This window comes from Pygocentrus nattereri, chromosome 18, assembly GCF_015220715.1.
Source record: "Pygocentrus nattereri isolate fPygNat1 chromosome 18, fPygNat1.pri, whole genome shotgun sequence".
NCBI lineage: Eukaryota > Metazoa > Chordata > Actinopteri > Characiformes > Serrasalmidae > Pygocentrus > Pygocentrus nattereri.
This window is the reverse complement of record NC_051228.1, coordinates 17755364-17764998: the sequence shown is the minus strand read 5'-3', so window position 1 is coordinate 17764998 and position 9635 is coordinate 17755364. Positions and strand designations below refer to the sequence as shown.

At 42.0% G+C, this 9635-nt stretch overlaps 1 long non-coding RNA gene across 1 annotated transcript; it reads right to left on the bottom strand.

The window, feature by feature from the left end:
- Window positions 1–2966: 2966 nt before the first annotated feature.
- On the bottom strand, window positions 2967–3522 carry LOC119265967. Its single transcript, XR_005131793.1, has 4 exons — window positions 3451–3522; window positions 3227–3325; window positions 3073–3120; window positions 2967–2982 (listed from the first exon to the last, which is right to left on the bottom strand). It is a non-coding gene; the product is annotated as an uncharacterized LOC119265967 (long non-coding RNA).
- Window positions 3523–9635: the final 6113 nt, after the last annotated feature.

Here is a 9635-nt window from a genome sequence, read left to right as displayed (position 1 = left end):
GAGGACTTTTATTTTGACGTCCTTAAAAAAAGAGTGGTGACCCAAACAAGATCCAAAGTGACCTTCATGGTGCAATAAAAAGGTTAGCAGCCTTTCCATGAGTAAAAATATAAAAGCTGTAATTTATTGTCAGTTTGTCAGTCAGGTGATTTGACCCCAGGAAACCATCTTTTTTTTTATAATGTTCATATATTAAAAATAAAATGCATGTATAAATGTAAGATCAAGAACAAAGACTACTTTATAAATAGTCATAATTTTGATTAAATATTAATTATTATTATTATTTATGCCTGGTTCCACCACCTGACATCACCTTGGAGGAAAAACTGATCTTGTTTGAAATCAATTTATACCTTTTATAGCAGCTACGAAACAAATATAAATACATTGAACAGATTCTCACCGGCCTAAAAATGCACCTCATCTTTTTATGATGAGAATTTTTCAAATAATTTTGACAGAAGGTAAAAATTAGAACAAGGTTATTTGTTTGTAACATTGAAATAAATTCACACTTCACTGAAAAATATTGTTAGGGTTTGTAAAAATTCTGTAATTACAATTCACAAAACAGAAATAAAGATTATTATATGCTGCTGAAACTTGGAACTATTTTTGATTGTCAATAATTAATTATTAACTTGTTTTTTTTAACTTAAGTGAAAATCCCACTTGAATGATGATTAGTCCGAGCATGGATGCCAAACTGTTAGTTGTAGATAAATAGCAGAGCAGTAAGTACAGCCAACAGTCTAGAACCTAGGCTGGGAAGCCTTTTAGTGGGATCTCAGGAAAGAGTCCATGTTCATTACACAAAGCAGATTCACTGCTTAAACACAAAATCCTATGAGCTGGTTAGTAGCTTGTTGTCTGATGATGAGATGAAGCAACATCTTCTGACTAGGATGATGATGATGATGATGATGATGCTGATAACTGAGATCTTGATGTGTATGATGGGAGCTGTGATCCTGCTTCTGCTGATGAAGACAAAAATTGGATGATGACAATGTCCAGTGGTGATGATGGCACTGATCTTCTCTTCATGAGTCCTGATGTCTCTAATGGGCCTGGGTCTGTGGCCAAGATAATAATGACGATGTCCATAGTGATCCTGCTTCTGATGAAGTTAAATGCTAAAGATAAAGTCCAGTGATGGCGGTTGGTGAAGTCTCTGAAGGTCTTGCTGCACTTCTTGTCAAGGCTTCCTTTGACGTACATCCTCTGATCTGGTCCAGAAACAGAACAGTCCTCTTGTCCAGAGTTTCTTGATGACATGTTGGAGTCACTGCTGTCTAGAGCCTCTAATCCAGGAGGAATGATGCACTGGGACCCTGAATGAAGAACAGTGAGAAAGAATGTAAAAGACAGAGTAAAGCTCTATTCAGACGGGTTTAGTTTTCCATGAGGAGGTGGGGCAATGACCGTTCACCTCAGGACATCTGTAATGTTTATGAGTGATTCACACAGGGCAAGAAATCTCAGGCTAAATCACAGAGATGGGAGTGGAGTTTTCAGAAGATACGATACTGTTTTACCAACATTTCGAGTCACACAGGATTAATATAACCTGAGGTTATTTTTATGGCTCATTTTACAGAAGATAAAAGGCATCAGAATCTTTACTGATGCAGGAGCGAAAAGTTGGTAAAAATCACTGACATGGGACTAAAACCACTGGGAAACGCTAGTAAAAGTCACTTTATCCCACCTATACATGTAAAACTAATCCCAACTGAATAGGGCTTAAGATATTCTAAACATGGTTAAATAAAATGTAATAGATGTAATATTGTCTGAAATCTGTGAATATTAAACAGAGAGGAAAGAACAGATGGGAGAGATCTAAAGTGCTCCAGATAAAGTCATAAATATTGAAGTCAGAGGTGTTTTCGCCTTTTACCCAGTTATTTACACTGAATGGAGTTTATGAATCTCTGTCTTTTAACCTTAAAACACAAATACAGGTTCTACTTCTGAGAGAGGAATTAGATTAGCTCAAAATAACTACAAAATAACTCTCATCTACTGATGTACTGTTTGGTCAGTATTTGAATTAAAATTTCTCTATAATGAAAAAGTTCAGATTTAACCAAAGTGATTCAGAGAGGTTTGATGTGAAATGCACTGTTTTAGACAAACTCTGTTCACAGTGGAACCAGATGTCTGAGTTTAATGCCTCTTAAAGCTCTCTGACAGAAGGTTATTACATGAGTTGTTTATAAATACACTGTACATATACATACATACACAGTAGTTCTGAGATAACGTCATGGACTAAAACAATTTTTTTATGCTTTTGTGGTGGAGGGGCACATGAAGGGAGTTGTAAGGCAATATAGTAATTACTTTTATTCCCCTTTAAAATAAACATTATTTCATACCATGTCTCCAGTCTAGAGATGAGTAGATGTGATGATCCACCGTCATGCTCTCAGAGATAAACATCCAGGGGCTCTCCTAGTTACACAGAAAACTGCATCTAAAAAAGACACACACACACACACACACACACACACACACACACACACAAAATGTTAGAAAAAACAACATAATTGCATTACAAAAACTACAGTTGCTATGATAAAGAAATGTAAAAATATATATGATATTAAAGTGTAGAGTGATTAGAAGCCTGGTGGGGGTCCTCTTGGTTTCCTGGAAACCGTGAACGGTGCAGGCGTCTCAAGGATCCGTGTGTTGCTGGACTGATGACTCCTGCAACAGCCATCTGAACCAATGGATACCATCCTCAGCGTCTTCGACACTTTGGTTTGCTGCAAAACACACATAGAGAAATGCTGAAAATGCTTGAATTTATATTTGACATGATTTTACAGAACTACTATGTTACAATCTATTAACTGAAACTGCAGAAGCGCACAATGAAGTACTAACCAGAGTAACATTCTGCAGTGATGTCTCCACTGATTCAGTGCGAAGGTAGATGGACGCCTCGCTGATCGATGTTCCAATGCGCTGAATGAGCAGATGAGATGTTCATAAAAATTTCTAAATGGGCAATCTGGTGGCAAAAGTCTTGCAGTCCAAATGAGATTATAGCTTTACCTTGATGCAGGCCACAGCAGCCACAGTACCGAAGTGCTGAGGAGGAAGCTGTAAAATCAGTGAACACCATGAAGTTAAAATAAAAAGGCAGTAAAACAGACAGAGACGGCAGAATATATCAAATGATGAACTTGCTCCAAGAACTGAGTCTCACCTCCGGGAACAAATGATAAAATTCGTTGCTGAGCACCCACCAGTGCTCAGACTCCAGGCCCTCACAGATGGTCCTGTGTTGGAGCTTCAACTCCACCAACTGCAGGAATCATGTGAAAACATCTCATTAACTTCACCATCGTCACATTCAGAATCAAACTACAAGTCAGTGAAGTGTTTGTGCTGAAAAGTGTATTATTGGCAAAATAATCGGCTGAAACGAACCTTCGTGCTGTCAAAACGTGGCTGTGAGAAGGTGTAAGCAAACATCCTGTTTGCTCTGTGCAAAACTTGGCAGGGCTGCTACAGGGACAGAGGAGAATCAAGTGTTTAGGGGCGACTGCAGTACTAATCAGATATTAGTGGGAAAAAAAAAATCTTTCTTTGCATTTAATCTGTGAGAAGAGCAGAATTTTACCTCAAATCTCACCAGCGCTACACAAGAAAGGGGTGGAATTAAGACCGCCTGCTGCCAGCTGAGCACAGAAACCTCCTACAGCAGAGACCAATACATGGTTAATACATGGACACTGGTGTAGTCAAGTATGAATGAACTTCATCTTCATGATCTTTAGCCATTTCAAACTGATAAGTAAGAAAGACCACCTGTGGCACGGGGACACAGCCTGAAGGTAAGATGACCAGCTTGTGTTCCTCCGTTCCTGAGGAAAAGAGTTTAAATAGTAACTGGCATGTTCAGGATCCTGAAGGGCTTTACAGTGTAAAGAGTATCTGCAGCACTGCTCAAAAACTCTCCTGAATGAAGGGCAGCTGAAGGGTCACTATGAGCTGACCGTTTGTTACTCTGGGGTCAAATTACAGAAACATCTTAACATTGAAATCTTATCTGTTTAGTATCCATGACAACTTCAGTTAGGACTGACTAGGACAAAACCTATTCCAGGACAACAGTTCATGATCTTATCCTAACTCCAGATCAGAAAACAGTATCACAGAAACATCCTGACTAGACAAATTTTCTTTCCCCCCAAAATACTGTCCCAACTTTAGAACAAAGCCAGTGTTACTCAATAGAGCCCACTGTTGGCCCACTGATGGCAAAACTGGCAGCCCAATGGCTTTTTGCTCAGCGTTTTCCAGATGGCCAAAGAGTGGTTAAACAGAGTAAAATGTTGTTTACTTTACTTTTTCACTCACAGTCCAATTATTTCTTTTCTTTACTCTTTCTTTCATTGTCCTCTGTAAATTAGTAAATCATTTTATTTTGATACAGTATCAGCAACAGTGTTGTCAACAAAATTATTTTATGTCTGGCCTAGTTATTAAAAATTTCCCCTGTAATATTTTCTTGTTTTACCTTAAAAAATAAAAGCCTCCATGCATTTAAAATCAGTTTGTGGAGATAAAAACTAATTAGATGTTGTAAACAGGACAATAATCTGGGTGGTCTGAGGGTGGACCAGCAGTGGCTAACAGTCAACCAGGTGTTGACCATATCAAACCACTGGACCAATACATGCTTAGTATCTGGGCTGTGACAGGCAGCATAGTTCACTACTAATATAATGACGTTACATTAATTCATGCTGCAAAATTGTGATTTGACTTTTGAGATGTTTTTGTTTTTATGAATGTGCATTTAAAAATCCCAGACACTGCAGACTCGATCTACACCGTCTCCTCTTATGGACTTTGTGTGTTAATGTTGATGAAAACTCGCCTAATAAGATATTTCAGTGATGGTGGTGAATAATGAGGAGACAGAGCTGGTCGAGTGTCTGTTTATTAGGAGGAACAACGTTAGCGCTGCAGGTTAAAAACGTCTGGGAAACAGAAACTGACACCGCTCTGATAAACAGCGCCGAGCGCTTTCACTACATTCACAACTTCCAGTTTATCACACTTTAGTTTGGACCTTTTCACACCAGTAACTGCAGCTATCAGACAAACTGACTGACATTTTTCACATTATTGTCACGAAGTCTTTACGTTCCGGCCGCGCACGTGTCGTCCGTTGCTAGGTAACACCAACTGATTAGCTTTAGGCTAAAGTTAGCTAACGTTACTGACACAAAACAAGTCAAATCTGTAAAATAAGTGAATAAGAGAGCAGAAAGCTGCAGTAGTTAGTCAGCTTCTTCGTTAAGTTTTAAATACCGGCTCGGTTCGGGCTGCTGAGTGTGAAAAACGGATATTAGTGAGCTCTTTCACTACTTAAAGTTACGGTGTGAATCAGATCACGTGATCCCTCCGTATCACCCAGTCTCGGCCTGTTAAAGTCTTCAACCAGTAACTTAAATAAAAAGTGCATTTTTTAAAAGCCTTCATCCCCAAAACCCCCTCAGACCTGTTTTATACTGAAACAGGCCGTCAGCTGTAGCTGCTGCAGCTCAGAACTCGCTGTCGGGACCAGCAGCACTAAGTTTCTCTCTCCGGCCGTTTTTCTACATCAGGTGTCTCTCTTAGCGCTCTATGCTAGCAGAAATATCCGCTCGCTAACTCACCGTCGCAGCCGTCCGTCTGGGTCGCTGCATGTTCGTCCCTCGTCGTCCGCTGTCCGTCCTGGATCCGCCGCCACCTGTAAAAAAGAAAAGCAGACGTTACAGCTGCTGCTGAGATGCCAGCGGCACAAAGAACCGCTGGCCGCAGCTGAGCGCCGAAGATGAACGCAGGAAGCTTCATCTTAAAGCAGAGTCCGGTGGTTCGTCGTGAGTGAGAACTCAAGAGAAAGCAGCTTGATCGTTTGGGTGTCGGTGAACGACTGAACGATTTTAGACTTTCAGCCTCTTCGGGGTTCTATGGAACGTTCTTTCACCTTGGTAACGTTCTTTAGTTCAAAACATGTTTATGTTATGTGACAACAGTGTTTGTAACATACAGTCCATTATACCTCACATCTCACCTCAGCTCAGTGAAGTCCCATCAGTGTCTTGATTTGTCACTAATTCAGCAGACACGTAGCACTGATCACGATGCAGTATAAGGCAGATACGTTAACTACTCATTTACTGAGTTGAAGAGCTGTTTGTTGCCTAAACTTTTCACCAGCAGTGCATCTTTCCCAAATAACTGTCCCTATTTTGAGGGTAATCTAAACCAATGAAGCTAATTCTACACATGTAAAAAAAGGTCAGACTGGATAAAAAAAACAGCTTAAACTTCACATGAAACACTAACATATTAAAATGCTTGGACTCCTGTACAATAAAGGGAACCTTGGATGGGTGTCAGTCACAAGCTGAACTTGATCAGGCTTTTTTGTCTTTGACACACTTTCACATCACCTGCAGAACCACCTCTTTGTAAAACACAGTAGCTCTGTGTAAAGGTGTTTTATACTGTATTTACCGTAAAATAGCTCTACAAGTGGAATCAAATCAGAGCAAACATGTTTATAAAACAGTTTAGTGGAACTGCATGGATATACACTGCTAAAAAAAATAAAGCAAACACTCAAATAACACATCCTAGATCTGAATAAATAAAATTCTCATTGAATACTTCTGTACAAAGTTGAATGTGCTGACAACAAAATCACAAAAATCAATGGAAATCAAATTTATTAACCAATGGAGGCCTGGATTTGGAGTCACACAAAATTGAAGTGGGAAAACACTACAGGCTGATCCAACTTTGATGTAATGTCCTTAAAACAAGTCAAAATGAGGCTCAGTATTGTGTGTGGCCTCCATGTGTCTGTATGACCTCCCTACAACGCCCTGGCATGCTCCTGATGAGGTGGTGGGTGGTCTCCTGAGGGATCTCCTCAGACCTGGACTAAAGCATCCGCCATCTCCTGGACAGTCTGTGGTGCAACGTGGCGTTGGTGGATGGAGTGAGACATCATGTCCCAGATGTGCTCAATCAGATTCAGGGCTGGGGAACAGGTGGGCCAGTCCATAGCTTCAATGCCTTCATCTTGCAGGAACTGCTGACACACTCCAGCCACATGAGGTCTAGCATTGTCCTGCGTTAGGAGGAACCCAGGGCCAACCGCACCAGCATATGGTCTCACAAGGGGTCTGAGGATTTCATCTCGGTACCTAATGGCAGTCAGGCTACCTCTGGCGAGCACATGGAGGGCTGTGCGGCCCTCCAAAGAAATGCCACCCCACACCATTACTGACCCACTGCCAAACCGGTCATGCTGAAGGATGTTGCAGGCAGCAGATCGCTCTCCACGGCGTCTCCAGACTCTCACGTCTGTCACATGTGCTCAGTGTGAACCTGCTTTCATCTGTGAAGAGCACAGCGCGCCAGTGGCAAATTTGCCAATCCTGGTGTTCTCTGGAAAATGCCAAACGTCCTGCACGGTGTTGGGCTGTGAGCACAACCCCCATCTGTGGATGTCGGGCCCTCATACCATCCTCATGGAGTCGGTTTCTAACCATTTGTGTAGACACATGCACATTTGTGGCCTGCTGGAGGTCATTTTGCAGGGCTCTGGCAGTGCTCCTCCTGTTCCTCCTTGCACAAAGGCGGATGTAGTGGTCCTGCTGCTGGGTTGTTGCCCTCCTACGGCCTCCTTCACGTCTCCTGGTGGACTGGCCTGTCTCCTGGTAGCGCCTCCAGCCTCTGGACACTACACTGACAGACACAGCAAACCTTCTTGCCACAGCTTGCATTGATGTGCCGTCCTGAATGAGCTGCACTACCTGAGCCACTTGTGTGGGTTGTAGAGTCCGTCTCATGCTACCATGAGTGTGAAAGCACCACCAACATTCAAAAGTGACCAAAACATCAGCCAGAAAGCAGAAAGGTACTGAGAAGTGGTCTTTATTGAGTCTCCTTTATTGAGTGTGTCTTGCTAATTGCCAATAATTTCCACCTGTTGTCTCTTCCATTTGCACAAAAGCATGTGTAATTGATTTCCAATCAGTGTCACTTCCTAAGTGGACAGTTTGATTTCACAGAAGTTTGATTCACTTGGAGTTATATTGTGTTGTTTAAGTGTTCCCTTTATTTTTTTGAGCAGTGTATTTACACATTTAATCTTAAACTGGAATGTAATGCAGTGTTGTAAAACATCACTACACAGCTATGTGGCTTCACCACAGTCATGTCTCATTAGTTAGAAGTTGCATATAAAATTTTGATAAACCTACAAAAATGAGGTGTCATATGATGCAGCAAAATTAAGAGGACTTTTATTCTAACATGTTCTTAAGAAAGAGTTGTGACCCAAAGGAGATCCCAAGTGACCTTTATGTTCAAAGCCAAGGTCAATGGCCCTTTCATGACTACTGAAAAACTTTTTTTGAGATTCAGTTTCTCAGTCAGGTGGCTTGTCCCCAGGAAAACCATAAAAACGCATTATAAGAACAAAGGTTTACATTGGTGTCAGGGATTGAGTACTGGGACAATTCCCGGGGGGCCGCTCTGTGTGTGGGCCGCTCTGTGTGTGGAGAGCTAAAAATTGAACCCGATTTAAGTATTCTAATATCGAACTGTGCATTGGTCCACAGTGCATGGCCATTAGCCAACCACAGACAAGCCGCCAACCCCAGCCTAAAACGTAATCACAACAACTGTGAACGGTTTAAAAAAAAAACGAGAAACGAACCCACGTTAGTAATTAAGGCAAAATGGAGACAACGTCGAAAAAGCACAAAGGAGGTGCTGAAAAGGCATGCGATAAAAAAAAAGAAAAAACTAAAAAGAGACGCAGGAAAATGCATGAAACTAGATTAATTGCTCAGCTGTCGTACTGAGGACGAGCAAAATACAGAGGTAATGTCCAGAGTGCCTTTGCTTCATCAGCTAGCTTGCTAACTATGTTTGCCCGTTCGTGCAGTCACGCATGAGAAGGCCCTGTCTCAAATGACGCCTATACCGTCATTAAATGTTAAATATGGGGTTATATAAACTATTCCTGCATATAAGTGGCTTTTGATCAGACGTATTTTGCACTGTTTGGGTGGAGATTCTGCCATTTCTTGTCCAACATTGTTCATAGGGCAAATGAAGTCATTTGAGACGGTACCATTAGTCTCTGATCCTGAAGGTGGACACCAAGGTGGAGAGTTTAATTTAGGAGATTAATCCATCCATCGTCATCTGCTTATCCGAGTCCGGGTCGTGTGGGCAGCAGCTGAAGCAAAAAGGGCCAGACCTCCCTCTCCCCCGCCACCCCTTCCAGCTCTACTGGAGGTATACAGAGGCATTCCCAAGACAGTCTTGAGATATAATCCCTCCAAAGTGTCCTGGGTCTTCCCTGGGGTCTCCTCCCCATCGGACATGTCTGGAACACCTCCCTAGGGAGGCGTCCAGAGGCCATCCTTACAAGATGCCCGAACCACCTCCACTGGCTTCTCTCAACGTGGAGGAGCAGCGGCTCTACTCTGAGCCTCTCCCGAATCGCCAAGCCTCTCACCCTATCTCTACAGGAGAGCCCGGTGACCCTGTGGAGAAAGCTCATTTAGGAGATTAAGCAGTGCTTACTGTAGTTC